This window comes from Lissotriton helveticus, chromosome 6 (assembly GCF_964261635.1).
Source record: "Lissotriton helveticus chromosome 6, aLisHel1.1, whole genome shotgun sequence".
NCBI lineage: Eukaryota > Metazoa > Chordata > Amphibia > Caudata > Salamandridae > Lissotriton > Lissotriton helveticus.
The window spans coordinates 684,072,663-684,089,181 of record NC_136067.1 but is presented as its reverse complement, the minus strand read 5'-3'; positions in this window follow the sequence as shown (position 1 = coordinate 684,089,181).

Here is a 16,519-nt window from a genome sequence, read left to right as displayed (position 1 = left end):
TAATACACTGTCCATCCCTAACCAACATGTAGCCAGCCATTCATTCTGCTGAGGAGGCCTGTATGGGGCCGGAATGTCAGTACAACATGCCCCCCTGTCCCACAGCCCAGCAGCATGGAGGCCTCCCCAGCCAGGAGCAAGTGTCAGCCATTGCACTGTTTAACAAACAAACTTACAGGTAGGTAGCCATCTTCACTTGGAGGCTGTTTGTGGGTGTGAGGGAGGGAGGGAGGCCTGTCTCACTACTCCCAGCATGCCCCCCTGTCCCACAGCCCAGCAGCATGGAGGCCTCCCCAGCCAGGAGCAAGTGTCAGCCATTGCACTGTTTAACAAACAAACTTACAGGTTGGTAGCCATCTTCACTTGGAGGCTGTTTGTGGGTGTGAGGGAGGGAGGGAGGCCTGTCTCACTACTCCCAGCATGCCCCCCTGTCCCACAGCCCAGCAGCATGGAGGCCTCCTCAGCCAGGAGCAAGTGTCAGCCATTGCACTGTTTAACAAACAAACTTACAGGTAGGTAGCCATCTTCACTTGGAGGCTGTTTGTGGGTGTGAGGGAGGGAGGCCTGTCTCACTACTCCCAGCATGCCCCCCTGTCCCACAGCCCAGCAGCATGGAGGCCTCCCCAGCCAGGAGCAAGTGTCAGCCATTGCACTGTTTAACAAACAAACTTACAGGTTGGTAGCCATCTTCACTTGGAGGCTGTTTGTGGGTGTGAGGGAGGGAGGGAGGCCTGTCTCACTACTCCCAGCATGCCCCCTGTCCCACAGCCCAGCAGCATGGAGGCCTCCCCAGCCAGGAGCAAGTGTCAGCCATTGCACTGTTTAACAAACAAACTTGCAGGTAGGTAGCCATCTTCACTTGGAGGCTGTTTGTGGGTGTGAGGGAGGGAGGGAGGCCTGTCTCACTACTCCCAGCATGCCCCCCTGTCCCACAGCCCAGCAGCATGGAGGCCTCCCCAGCCATGAGCAAGTGTCAGCCATTGCACTGTTTAACAAACAAACTTACAGGTTGGTAGCCATCTTCACTTGGAGGCTGTTTGTGGGTGTGAGGGAGGGAGGGAGGCCTGTCTCACTACTCCCAGCATGCCCCCCTGTCCCACAGCCCAGCAGCATGGAGGCCTCCCCAGCCAGGAGCAAGTGTCAGCCATTGCACTGTTTAACAAACAAACTTACAGGTTGGTAGCCATCTTCACTTGGAGGCTGTTTGTGGGTGTGAGGGAGGGAGGGAGGCCTGTCTCACTTCTCCCAGCATGCCCCCCTGTCCCACAGCCCAGCAGCATGGAGGCCTCCCCAGCCATGAGCAAGTGTCAGCCATTGCACTGTTTAACAAACAAACTTACAGGTTGGTAGCCATCTTCACTTGGAGGCTGTTTGTGGGTGTGAGGGAGGGAGGGAGGCCTGTCTCACTACTCCCAGCATGCCCCCCTGTCCCACAGCCCAGCAGCATGGAGGCCTCCCCAGCCAGGAGCAAGTGTCAGCCATTGCACTGTTTAACAAACAAACTTACAGGTTGGTAGCCATCTTCACTTGGAGGCTGTTTGTGGGTGTGAGGGAGGGAGGGAGGCCTGTCTCACTACTCCCAGCATGCCCCCCTGTCCCACAGCCCAGCAGCATGGAGGCCTCCCCAGCCAGCAGCAAGTGTCAGCCATTGCACTGTTGAACAAACAAACGTACAGGTTGGTAGCCATCTTCACTTGGAGGCTGTTTGTGGGTGTGAGGGAGGGAGGGAGGCCTGTCTCACTACTCCCAGCATGCCCCCCTGTCCCACAGCCCAGCAGCATGGAGGCCTCCCCAGCCAGGAGCAAGTGTCAGCCATTGCACTGTTTAACAAACAAACTTACAGGTTGGTAGCCATCTTCACTTGGAGGCTGTTTGTGGGTGTGAGGGAGGGAGGGAGGCCTGTCTCACTACTCCCAGCATGCCCCCCTGTCCCACAGCCCAGCAGCATGGAGGCCTCCCCAGCCAGGAGCAAGTGTCAGCCATTGCACTGTTTAACAAACAAACTTACAGGTTGGTAGCCATCTTCACTTGGAGGCTGTTTGTGGGTGTGAGGGAGGGAGGGAGGCCTGTCTCACTTCTCCCAGCATGCCCCCCTGTCCCACAGCCCAGCAGCATGGAGGCCTCCCCAGCCATGAGCAAGTGTCAGCCATTGCACTGTTTAACAAACAAACTTACAGGTTGGTAGCCATCTTCACTTGGAGGCTGTTTGTGGGTGTGAGGGAGGGAGGGAGGCCTGTCTCACTACTCCCAGCATGCCCCCCTGTCCCACAGCCCAGCAGCATGGTGGCCTCCCCAGCCAGGAGCAAGTGTCAGCCATTGTACTGTTTAACAAACAAACGTAGAGGTAGGTAGCCATCTTCACTTGGAGGCTGTTTGTGGGTGTGAGGGAGGGAGGGAGGCCTGTCTCACTTCTCCCAGCATGCCCCCCTGTCCCACAGCCCAGCAGCATGGAGGCCTCCCCAGCCATGAGCAAGTGTCAGCCATTGCACTGTTTAACAAACAAACTTACAGGTTGGTAGCCATCTTCACTTGGAGGCTGTTTGTGGGTGTGAGGGAGGGAGGGAGGCCTGTCTCACTACTCCCAGCATGCCCCCCTGTCCCACAGCCCAGCAGCATGGAGGCCTCCCCAGCCAGGAGCAAGTGTCAGCCATTGCACTGTTTAACAAACAAACTTACAGGTTGGTAGCCATCTTCACTTGGAGGCTGTTTGTGGGTGTGAGGGAGGGAGGGAGGCCTGTCTCACTACTCCCAGCATGCCCCCCTGTCCCACAGCCCAGCAGCATGGAGGCCTCCCCAGCCAGCAGCAAGTGTCAGCCATTGCACTGTTGAACAAACAAACGTACAGGTTGGTAGCCATCTTCACTTGGAGGCTGTTTGTGAGTGTGAGGGAGGGAGGGAGGCCTGTCTCACTACTCACAGCATGCCCCCCTGTCCCACAGCCCAGCAGCATGGAGGCCTCCCCCAGCCAGGAGCAAGTGTCAGCCATTGCACCCTGCACACTCACCTTACAGGTATGTAACGACCGGATATCTTCATGAAGTGTGTGTGTGTAGAAATCAAATAACTATTGTATGCAATGCATAGACAAGCAACCTTTATGACTCCATGATGTAACTCTGCACTATGTAATGTAACACTGTGTTGCCATGATTTGTACAACTGATGACAGCAAATTGCACTAGTGTACAGACAGCTGATGATACGCAGATGACACAAACACTGACCACTCCCCATCTACTCCACAGGTGATGAAGAACTCACTGCTGGGGACAACACCAACGACCAGCAGAGCCAGTCTCCACCTCCTGCACATGGACTCACAGATGCAGACTCCCAGGACAGTTTGGATGATGAGCTCCAGGCCGGCCCATCTGGTGTTCCACAGAGCCAGAGGTCCCAGGCCCCCATCCTCCCCACCACCACCTCTGCTACAACAACAATGCAGCAGACCCCTGCTGTCACGGCCTCTGCCTCCACCGCAACCACCACCGCAGCCACTGCCACCAACACCACCACTACCACCAGTACCACCTGCAGCACCCTCCCTGTCCCTAGGGATGACCAGCCCACACCAACAACTGTGGAGGGCAGGGAGCCAGTGCATGGCGCACCAGTGGCGAGGGAAGAGGTCCGTGGCAGCAGAGCAGGCGGGATGGCCAGGGTCAACACCAGACCTCGGGAGGAGTGGACACCATCCCTGGACCACTTCACCAGAGTTGTGGATGCCTACCAAGAGGTCCAGGGACAAAGTGGCCGGTTGGATGAACTATTAAGGGAGCTCATCCTGCTGATGAGGTCCATCGATAACCGCCTGGGACAGATGGTGGACCTCATGGGCCAGCAAGTGGCGTTGCAGAGGGACATGCCTGTGTCCCAACCATCACCGCCGTCCCCTCCTGTTGTGCAGCAGGATGACAGTCCACCATCCTCCCCTGCGCCAACAGAGAGGGGCAGGTCCTCTGACGCCGCTGGCCATTCAGCAGGCCCCCCACTGCCAAAAAGATCTAGGGGGCGTCCGAAGAAGAGCCTGGGAGTCTCTGGAAGCAAAGCACCTGCCACACGCCAGTCACGGAACCAGCCGTGAAGACAACCCTCTCCCCAACTGCATTCACTGTTTGGACTGTCTTTCCCCACATTGCTGTGGCAATGGCACCTGTCTGTTGGACTGGGTCACCACATCCATGTGGTGTCTACTCTTGCATCTCTGCGACCATGACTGTCAACTCACTGCTCATTCCCCACCTTCCTGTAAATATTCCCGCACAATTCACATGTCCACCCCGTAAATAAAATACCTGACACTCCAGATTTTGGGTATTGAATTCTTTAGTGCAGTATTTACATTGATGATAATGTCCATGATGTGTAAACATGATGTACAGTATGCAGGGCAGGAACACTCTGGAGCAATTAGGGAGACACAACAGAACTACAGTCACTGGTCTCATCATGCCAACACACACAGATCACTGCTCCACAAATATCCAAATTATCACAGGTACACTACACATTGTCTAGCTGATATGCACAAATACGGTCCAGAATACATCTCCGTACGTAACGTCCATTCCAACAATACCATACATAGGTGACAGAACATGTGGCTATTGGGAACATCTGCGCATATCCATTCACAACAAAAGCTACCACACTAGACTATGTAGATGTTGTAACTTGTCACACACCTTCAAGTGAAGTAGCGTTGGATTAGCTGCTGGCGTAGGTCAACTCCTTCCTCCTCTCCACTGTCCTCATTACTGGATTCAGGTCCCTGAGCAGGTTGTGGCCTTGGTTTCTCACCATCGTCCAGGAGCAGGGGGACCCCCTTGTGGATGGCCAGGTTGTGTAGCATACAGCATGCCACAACGATCTTGCACACCTTCCCAGGTGAGTATGCGAGTGCGACTCCAGTCCTGTCAAGGCACCGGAACCTTGCCTTCAGCAGGCTAAAAGTCAGTTCAATTACCCGTCGTGTCCTGCCATGGGCCTCATTGTAGCGGATGTCTGCTGGTGTCTGGGGATTCTGTAGTGGGCTCAACAGCCATGGCCTACTGGGATATGCAGAGTTCCCTGTGAATGAAAAACACCCATAGCAATGTTGTACGGCCACAGTAAAGCCAGTGACACATAGCACGTGAAAGCAGTAGTGTAACTCACCCACAATCCAGGCACGTTCGGGATGCAGATTCTCCATCATCCGTGGCACCATGCTGTTCCTCATAATGAAAGAGTCATGGGCCGAACCGGGATACTTTGCACACACATGTGATATTGTCATGTCCGCAAGGCACACCACCTGCACATTCATGGAGTGGTAGTGTTTGCGGTTCCGATAAATGTGCTCCGTCGCCTGCGGTGCCACCAGAGCCACATGGGTGCAATCTAGGGCACCGACTACATGTGGGCTGCACGCCGGTTTACATTGGGGAACTTGTCTCTGTGGATCTCTGTACTCGGAGGTAACCTTCCTATCGGGAAAATATTGAACTACTTAGTCCCTGGATATATGGGACAAGAACTGCCCCTTTTTGTTTGTGTTTGGACGGACAGGACACCTTTGAAATTGACTAATACGCCATATGTTGCATGTCTAATTTTGTTGCAGATTGTGAATTGGGAGTTATTATCTCTGGATTTCTACATTACAGCTTCATGAAATTTCCAGGCCCTGACGAAGTCATTTGGTTTGGATGACCTTGACGAAACACGTGTTGGCAGTGGTTGTTTTTGTACGTGTGAAGATTGGATTAACTCTACTAAAAGATCAAAGAAGAATAAAACGGAAAAACTCACAAAAATTGGGACTTGATATCTTGATTGAACTACTTTTCCTTAGCTCAGGATCTAATGTTCATGGTTTAAATTGTACAAAAGTGGCCCCTTTGGAGTCACACTTTGTCTGATCCTGGTTGGGTGACCAGTATCTGATCCTTTTTGAGCTTACCAAATAGTGTTTTGCATTAATAATTTTTTTCTTTCCAGCGCAAACTTTCCCCACTCACCCGTTCTCTTTTGTGTTGTACATGTGGGATGCGCCCAAGTGGATAGAAGTCCCCCTTAACGGCAGCCAATTCACGTCCCCTGGGGAAATGTATGTAGCGATTGCGATATATCATCATGGCCTCAAGTACATCCCTCAGCACCATGCTGAACATGGGCTGCGACATCCCCCCAGCGTTAGCCACGGTCTCTTGGAAGGAACCAGTCGCAAAGAAGTGTAGTGCTGCCATTACCTTGTAGGTGGGTGTGAATGCCGTAGGATAGTGACGGCGAGGCTGCAGGTGGGGCTCCAATAGATCACACACGATCTTCAATGTCGGTCTGTCCAGCCTGAATTTCCTGATGATTGCCTCATTCTCCATGTCCTCAAGCACAATCAACTGATGTAGGAGATTTGGCCTCCTCCTAGTTTAGGATTATAAAGAATAGGTCAATGACAAGCATCATGAGATGGCCATAGCACAAAGCATCAATGATGTAATGGGAAAACAACAAGGGCCAGAGAGATGCATGGCACATCTGGTTACATGGCTGGCCAATAGCTACACACAGAGGGCAGGCCTCTCCAGTGACAATACCCAAGTGACAGTAACACATCGGGTAATGTGAAAGTGGATATAATGATTGAACTTTTGACATGCGCAGACATGGAGCTACTAGAGCCACAAATGTAATGTGACTTAACATGTCTGTCATACCCATCTGCCGTACCTGCCACACCTCAATGCATCATGTACATTCTGCAACCATTCATTAACACAATGATCACAGTAGCAGGGACACTTCTGGTCCAAGTCAGGTACGATACAATGCAGTGCCACCAGCCCGGTCAAGGTCTGCACTGACCAACAACACATTAAACCTCACGACATCTATGTAGAGCACCTGATGTCTGTCAATCATCATCACACATCAAAACCCTTACTAAAATGGCACAAACACATGCTAAAGTGGCTCACACTGAACGTGCGTCCTCCTGTGGATGCAATGGCTGTGTGGCATCGTGTGTACAATGATGTGCCCTACACCATGTAGCTGCAGGGTACTTATACATTGTCCAGGATTGACATACACAGCAATGTGTACGAAAATGCCAGAACCTACCGCCGGTCCCCGGCGGTGTGACCCCCGCACCACCATCTACCCAGCCAAGGTAGCCATTAGCACATGGACTTGTGTACATGCCGGTGGCTATGCTCCTCCCCATGAGTCGCGGTACCTACCGCCGGTCCCCAGCGGTGTGACCCCAGCACCACCATCTACCCAGCCAAGGTAGCCATTGGCACATGGACTTGTGTACATGCCGGTGGCTATGCTCCTCCGCATGAGTCGCGGTACCTACCGCCGGTCCCCAGCGGTGTGCCCCCAGCACCACCATCTACCCAGCCAAGGTAGCCTTTGGCACATGGACTTGTGTACATGCCGGTGGCTATGCTCCTCCGCATGAGTCGCGGTACCTACCGCCGGGCAGCCGCGGTGCATCACCGCCATGGCGCATTGCATACAGCCAATGGCATGGGTGGTGCGTTGGCATGATGCATATTTGAAAATAGCGGAAGCTGTGCTCCGCCGCCGCGGAGCCGGTCATTGGATGCTTTTGAATGATGCACCATCGCGGTAGCGCACCCCGGACACCCGCGGCGCGTCACCGCCATGGCGCATTGCATACAGCCAATGGCATGAGTGGTCGCTGTGGCATGATGCATATTTGAAAATAGCGGAAGCTGTGCTCCGCCACCGCGGAGCCGGTCATTGGATGCTTTTGAATGATGCACCATCGCGGTAGCGCACCCCGGACACCCGCGGTGCGTCACCGCCATGGCGCATTGCATACAGCCAATGGCATGGGTGGTCCCTGTGGCATGATGCATATTTGAAAATAGCGAAAGCTGTGCTCCGCCGCCGCGGAGCCGGTCATTGGATGCTTTTGAATGATGCACCATCACGGTAGCGCACCCCGGACACCCGCGGTGCGTCACCGCCATGGCGCACTGCATACAGCCAATGGCATGGGTGGTCGCTGTGGCATGATGCATATTTGAAAATAGCGGAAGCTGTGCTCCGCCGCCACGGAGGCGGTCATTGGATGCTTTTGAATAAGGCAGACCCAGACAACCAATTGTAGCAGCTTATTAGCTTCCTAACTACCCCAGGGGGCTATAAATCTGTGGGAGTGAGCCACACATTCCCACTGCTCGCAGAGCCTGCTGCCTGGGACTCTCTCCTGCTGCTGCCTGGGACCCTCCTCTGCTGCTGCCTGGGACCCTCTCCTGCTGCTGCCTGGGACCCTCTCCTGCTGCTGCCTGGGACCCTCCCCTACTGCTGCCTGGGACCCTCTCCTGCTGCTCACAGAGCCTGCTGCCTAGGACACCTCACAACTCACTTCCGCCACAGGTCTGCCATATCCACAGCGATGTCAAGAACAGATAAGATCCGTGCCAGTCCATTCACGAGTGAGGAGCTGGATGTCCTTGTGAACGAGGTGCTGGCACAGTACCCACGCCTGTTTGGTGGCCCCAATGTCGTGGTAAGTGAACATGAAGGGAGCAGTAGGGCAGGGTGGTGTCAGACGTGTATTCATGATGCTGCAGTATGTGCTTTTTGATGTGGGGTGCAGACAAACACTGACAGACAAGATATTTCCAGGTGGTGGGAGTGTGTGTTTTGCATTGTGACTCTGTCCTAGGCCTATACTTGTATGTGTGAGTGGGATTTGCTACTTTTTCGGGCAGACATAACCTACGGTTGTTTGCCTTGTAGCTGCCTGGACAGTGTCCGCTTGTGATGTAATTTCAGGGTGCCCCTGTAGTCATAGTCAGTGTGCCCCACAGAGTAGGTTCAGTGGCTGCACAGCCAAACGTTGTCCATCAGCCAACTTACATGCTACAGTTGCTTCACACTGATTAGTGGATATGCCCCATCAATGCCCTGTACTATTTCTGAATTACACAGTGCTGTCGATGCATTTGTGTTGAAGCATCATTCTTTAGTGTGATTATCATGGAGACTACGAACCTCAATGTGTGCATGCATTCACTAATGTTTATGCCATGCAGAGTGGCCTTGTGAGGGTACCCCCAGTTCTGGAGGGAGGGAGGTCACTGTGAGTCCCGATTCAGTCTCTGGCTGCTGTACTGATAGATGCTGACATATGACATTGTGTAAATGTTCATTTGGCCTTCTTTACTCTCATTCCTGCAGCTCAAGGTACACCAACGTAAGGCTGTCTGGAGGGCCATAGCAGCAAAGGTGCGAGCCCTGGGGGTATCAAACAGACGACACACACACTGTCACAAGAGGTGGGACGACATCAGCCGGCTGGCTAAGCAAGTGGCAGAGATGACCTTGGGGATGGTACCACGCACAGGGCGTGTGGCACGGCCCACCATGACTCCGCTGATGGGACGCATACTGGCAGTGACCTATCCAGACCTGGATGCATGTCTGAAGGGGCTTCAGCAGCAAGACAGAGATGGTGAGTATCCGGGGAGGGAGAGTTTGTCTGGGAGTGGATGCATGTGTAGAGTGCCTGTGGCAGCGGTGACACATGTGATGTGCGTGTGCTGCCATGCTGTGATATGTGATGTGAGTGGCAACTGTGATTTGTGTCTGTATGAGGCATTGGCCCACCATGGCCTTACTGTGCAGCTCCTGCCTGCAGTTTTCAGTCCTTGACAGATATTTTGTTGTCCACATGGTCACTCTTCTTTGTGATGGTGGGTGTAGTCCCTATTCTGCCGTACAGCTGTGTCCACTTAATGAGTGTGACACCATGTCTGTCTACTTTGCATGCACCTTCATGGTAGTGGCCCACACATCTGACGACAATGTGAACCCAGATTGGCACATGGTGATTGTAATGGCCTATTTGACAATAGGGCATGTGTAGACAATACAGGTGTGTGTATTCACCTCTGGATCCCTTTTGGTCTGTAAGTGGTGATGTTTGTTGTGGCTACATCATGTCCATGGGGCAGGTCAATGTGGGCTGGGGGAACACCATCCATGGGCAGGGTGTAGTGCTGTGTGTCATCGACATTGGTCCACTCCTGCCTGTTTGTCCGCATGACAGGCACTGTTGTGGTCTATATGGTGTGTAGCTGCACAGTGATTGGAGGGTGTGGTGGTTACCATGTAGCTCTAGGCCTCTCATGTGCTGCATTGATCTGATATCGTGTGACCAGACAATGACACTTAGACAACCATGTTTCTGTCACTAATGCAGATTTGCAAGACACCACGGCGGAACATGATCCTGAAAGTGGTGGTGAGACCAGCACGACAGCGGCAGCAGAGCAAAGTGAGACGGAGCCAAGTGACACTGACCACACCAGCGCTACTGAGGGTGACAGGAGTATGCATGAGGAATCTGTGGCTGAGACACAGAGTACCACTTCATCTGAGGGCAGGGGGGATGCGTCCCTGTTAGCAGCCACAGGAGATGGGGAGTCTGCTGCTGCATCAGACTACCAGCGGCCACTGCCCACCCTCCCATCCACTTCCTCTGGGGCTGCCCGTATCCGTGTCACTAAGAGGGGACGTGTGACATTCACACATGGCACCGCTGCACCTGCACCTGTCCCCCCTGCTGCCCTCAGTGCAGAGTGCGTAGATCTCCTGCGGCAACTTTGCGTGGGCCAGACCGCCCTGCTCAATGCCTTCCGTGCACACGATAACAAATTAGGCCAGGTTCTGGTATTCATGGAGGGCATACACTCTGACGTGGGTGGCCTACATCGTACACTCCTGTCATTGTCAGGTACAGTGACATCAGCCCTCCAACAGGCACATGCCCCCTTTGCAGCTCAGGTGCCTGTGACGTCCACCCAGTCCGTGGCCACATCAGATGACAGTGAGCACTTGGGACATACATCAACTAAACGATACAACACTAGGAGCACAGGTCAGACCCAAAGCAAACAATCCCGTCCACAGACTCCATCCCCAAAGAAGAGCAGGGCCCCCCCAATATGCACAGACAAGGTGAAGTCACAGAAGAGCAAGGCCAGAAGAGCATTGTGTCAGACACCAGGCTCACATGCTGCAGAGGCATCACCAGAAATTGACTCAGCTATGCCCACAGAGGATGTGTGGGATGTCTTGGCTACACCTGGGGAGAGCACAGGGACACAACCACCTACCACATCAACCCCAGAACAAAGTACATCGAGGCAGGTGGAGGGAAGCCCTGTTGTGACCAGCCCAGTCATTGTGGCAGAGGAGACCCCTGTTGTGACCAGCCCAGTCATTGTGGCAAAGGAGGGCAGTGTTGTGTCCAGGCCAGTGACTTAGGTAGAGGAGGGCAGTGTTGTGGCCATCCCTGGCAAGAAGGGACAGGAGGGCACTGTAGACACCACCCCTGGGGTAAGTGGGAAGGTGGTCACTGTGGGGGGTACACCTTCCAGAGAGGGTAAGGTGGTCCGGAGGCATAGCCAGCCCAAGCGTACTGCAGGATCAAGCACTTCTCCAGAGGGAGTGCCAGTGTCTGCCCCTGATGTGGGACAGTTGGGGGGTGTGCCGGTGGTGTCAACGCCACTTCCCATCAACCCCATGACAGGGAAGCAAATTCATATTCCGAAGAAGTGGAAGGGCACCCCTCCAACCTCTCCCACCCACACTCTGTCAAGGGCGTGCATGACTCCACCTCCACGTGCCACGGTGCCACCTGGTCCGCTCAGCCCTCCACCTTGCAGGCACTCTGTTATAGCCACATCACATGTCCCTCTGTCACACCAGTCAAGTGGACCTGCAGTCCCTGACACACAGCCAGGTCTCACTCCACATGACAGCCAGGAGTGAGTTGTCAACACCCTCAGACGCCTGTGCCACACAGAGGTGTGCTACTCTAGACCATTGTTAGCGATCTGGGTGTGTTCCTGGGCCTGTTGCTCTGATGTACTCTGCTCTGCCAAGGACTCTGGGCCTGTTGCTCTGATGTACTCTGCCCTGCTCTGCCAAGGACTCTGGGCCTGTTGCTCTGATGTACTCTGCTCTGCCAAGGACTCTGGGCCTGTTGCTCTGATGTACTCTGCTCTGCCAAGGACTCTGGGCCTGTTGCTCTGATGTACTCTGCCCTGCTCTGCCAAGGACTCTGGGCCTGTTGCTCTGATGTACTCTGCTCTGACAAGGACTCTGGGCCTGTTGCTCTGATGTACTCTGCCCTGCTCTGCCAAGGACTCTGGGCCTGTTGCTCTGATGTACTCTGCTCTGCCAAGGACTCTGGGCCTGTTGCTCTGATGTACTCTGCTCTGCCAAGGACTCTGGGTCTGTTGCTCTGATGTACTCTGCCCTGCTCTGCCAAGGACTCTGGGCCTGTTGCTCTGATGTACTCTGCTCTGCCAAGGACTCTGGGCCTGTTGGTCTGATGTACTCTTCCCTGCTCTGCCAAGGACTCTGGGCCTGTTGCTCTGATGTACTCTGCTCAGCCAAGGACTCTGGGCCTGTTGCTCTGATGTACTCTGCCCTGCTCAGCCAAGGACTCTGGCCCTGTTGCTCTGATGTACTCTGCCCTGCTCAGCCAAGGACTCTGGGCCTGTTGCTCTGATGTACTCTGCTCTGCCAAGGACTCTGGGCCTGTTGCTCTGATGTACTCTGCCCTGCTCTGCCAAGGACTCTGGGCCTGTTGCTCTGATGTACTCTGCTCTGCCAAGGACTCTGCACTTCCCGATTGTGTTTGACCAGTGCATAGTCTGTGCCATTTGTACATGATTTTGTGACTTGCTGGTGTCTACTAATGTTGTGTAGCTACATCTGTGCAATATGTGAATAAATACAGTTACTTATGGTGTGTTTTCTCTGTCTCCTTACTGATTAAAGTACTTTTCTTGTTTGCATATGCTTGACTGAGTACCATGCTCTATTTTGTAAATCACCATAGCAAGGCTCTATGTGGCCATATGATTATTAGACACGGGGGACAGGGTCTTCAGTCCATTCTGGCCCTGCTGATGTTGTACTCTGTGATGGCTATTTTACAGGCCATGCAGTTTTCGTGTTGGTGAATTGCTATTGCTGCATACACTGTTCACAGGTCACCTTGGGGGACACTGGCAGCACAGGGTGTGCAGCTGTGCTGTGGTTTAGTCGATGTGTATGATGTGATGAGGTGTGTGTGTTTTCCTTTCTGTGTGCCCAGGCGTGTATGTGTATGGTCGTCTTGTGTTGGCCCTTAGTCCTGGTGGCATGGCTTACATGGCATGTGTGGTGTTGGGTGTGGCAGAGGTGTGCAGTGTGAAGGGCGTTAGTTTGTAGTGTATGTATGTGTGCCCCTGTATGGTGTGAGACACATATGTGTCAGCCAGGAGTTGTATGCCTGTTGTTTGTTTTGTCTTGCCCTGTGTGGATGATTGTATGCAATTGTTTGGGCTGTGGGGAGTGCACTGGTGTTGTGTGTTCGTTGTCAGCCAATCCTGCAGTGCCTGTGTCCCTGGTTGTGTGTCACAGTGTGTGTGTATTGTGCTTGTTGTTACAGTGCTTGTTGGTGTGCATGGGGTAGCACGGGATAGGCACCTGGCCTGTGACTAGCTCGGGTGGGGTGCAGTGTTGGTCGGGGTGGTGTGTCACTGTGATGTTTGGGACCTGGCCATGCCTTGGTGTTGCCCTGCCTTCTGCATAGTGGGCATGTGTTGACCGCGGCGGTGACGTGTCCGTGACCGTGACGTTGCTGCAGGTTGGCGGACGTTGTGTGTTCCGGATGCCGTGGGGTGCCTTGTTGTGAGGTGGGTGATGTGTGGGTGCCCATGTGAATGTGTTGTGCCCCCCAGCAGGATGCCAGTGTTTTGTTTGGGCACTGTGTCGGCATGTGAGATGTGTGGTGCATATGTGTAGTGGCGTACCTGCGACGGCGCCCGCGGCGGCCCATCTGGCGATAGTGTTGCACCAGGTACATGACCGGATGCATGTGGAGGGCTGGGTCCATGGGGTTCATGTCGGATCTCGGCGTTCGTGCTCCGCTGTCGACTTTCCGCCTGCTTCAGCTGTGCGGTGTCTCCGCTGCCGTGCGTCTGCTTGTTTGGGCCATCCTAATTTGTCGAGCGGGGCGGACGTCATCGGCCGCAGCGGAGGGTCTCGATTGGCTCCAGCCGCCGCGGTGGCGGGCGCACCTTGATGGCGGAGCGCGGCGCTCCGAGGCGGATGGGAAATGACCTGTGTTTACCTATCCTAATGTGGCGGACGTGAGCTCTGCTGCTCGCGGGTGGAAAAAGCTGTTTTTCCACCCCGCCATCGCCGCGGTAGTGCCAAAACTGAAGTAATGCTGGAAATGGGAAAGCAACTCCTAAAGATTGTATGATTGGAAGGTGATTGGAAAACAAAAATTAATTAATTAGAAATCATGATACATATTAAGATATGTACTTCACCTGGGAAAGAAAATTACGATGTGAAATGTACTGGTACACAATTTATTAAAAAACAAAAGAAATTGATGTTGTAGATGGCCAAAGCAATGTAATGCAATGATGATCTTTATTCTCAGTGCGTTTCATTATGTGACACCTGCTGTCATCTAGATTTTATTCTCGAACATAGGAGATCTGTCCTTTATTTCCACATTGGAGAAGTCCAAAGTGCATGAAAAATTACACAAACAGGGACCAATAAGGTAGATGATATTTTCATTATTGATATATTTCAGATTGACACAACATTAAAATTACTTCTAAGAACTTTGGTGAATTTACAACTTATTTGAGTGCAATTCGAATGTTCAACAAGAGTTTTAATTCAAGTGTGGGATCTTTCATCTCCTGACCTGGAAATACTACCCAAGGGTGGATGGTCATAGTATTACAGGTTCAATTCAATAAGTCAGTGGCGAATTTACTTTTTTGATGCTCTTTTCAATTACTCTTCCTTTCTGAATAACATGTTACTCACTAATTTCAAATGATCATAATATTTTCTCCAACATTTTTATTATGTGATGAAGTTTAGGCTCATTCCGTTTCCTGCCAACAAAGTGTTTGGTTAAGGGCTATGGCATGCCATGGTAAATATGTTAGCATATGCATGTATTTAAAATATATGTTGGAAAGTGAAAGTATGTGAACAACAAAGGAAACAGGAAAAATATCTAAAACGTACATACAGCATCCTTTATAAACGGGGTAAGAAATAATCTTCACACAAATGGATTCTTTCTTTTCAAAATGCAAAGAGTTGGTGATTCCAAATTAGAAAGTCATTTACAGTGATGAATACATCTTTTGCTAAAAACTGCTCCTTTTCAGTCTGTCAGGCATTCAAAAAATATTAGTCAAACTGAAATGTTTTATTAATACATGATTGTATGTTACATCAGTGCTCAGTAATGAGTAGTATACCACATCCAAGATCCTGAGAATTTGATAAGCTAGGCAAAAAGGACTTGAGAGTACATGAAAGCATATAAACGAGTGAGTTTTTTGCCATTCTAATCCTTCTCCTGACCTTTCCTTCTATAGAAATGGCCACAGATTTACAAAAAGCAACAGAATCACACCACTCTGTTCCCATGGTGGGAATAGGATCTGATTGGTCCAAAAGTTATTGGTATGGAAGGAGCAGGGCTTCTTCACAGGAAACACGCTTTTTGAGTGGAGAACAAAAGAGAAGGAAAGTTATTTTGCAAACCTGCCTACATTTTGCTAATATGGAGTTGTATAGTGTGTCCAGAATTGCACTGATGAAGTAGCACACGTAAGATTGCAATCCCAGTATTACACCAAGAAAGCTGCAACAAGTGCAGCAATCGAGAAGAAACACTGGAAATGTTTGTGGATTTCTGACAATGGCTCATTTCCTCTCCTTCCTAGTAGTCCTTGTCTGGCCTTAAAGGCATCACTGTTTCTTCGATACAGGTTCAGAGTGGTCACGAATATTGAAATTACAAAAGTAAGGCAGACTGCCACATGCAGTGCCTAATTTGGATGTGTCTGATGTTGTGGAGCTTCAACACTCTACTAGAAATGGGCCTTACAGTAATATTTGGAAAAACTAGCAGGGGAAGCAGTTAGTTACAGCCCATTGCTAATGAGCAGCACTCCAGTACTATGGCAGTGATCCTCTCTACTGAGCGCAGAGCATCATGAGAGGTTGCCACAGAGAGAAAGGAAGGGGACACCCAAATACTTAACCAGATCAGCTGAATTTATTCTAGCGATCAATGGGGCAATTATAGATGTCACAACCAGATCTCCTCACATCCAAGAACATTGGAAAAGTTACTCCATATTTATAGCATCAAAATTAAAGTATTGTGTTTAATAAGGTGAGAAATACAAAGTTTTATAAGTGGAAGATTAAAGAGTTCCGAAGTATTTGTGTTTTTTAACAGTGTTTCATGAAAATAATAAGTATCGTTATTACTTTGCAATTGGATAAATTTGTTGAAGAAATTATCCCACAATCCTAATATGCAAATGAGTTACTAAGGATTGCCCTATTCATTTCATCTTGTTCTGTTTGAATCTAATATTCCTCCTTAATTTCTTATTATGATAAAACTTTGAAGCAGATTAGTCGCAAATGACTGATGATA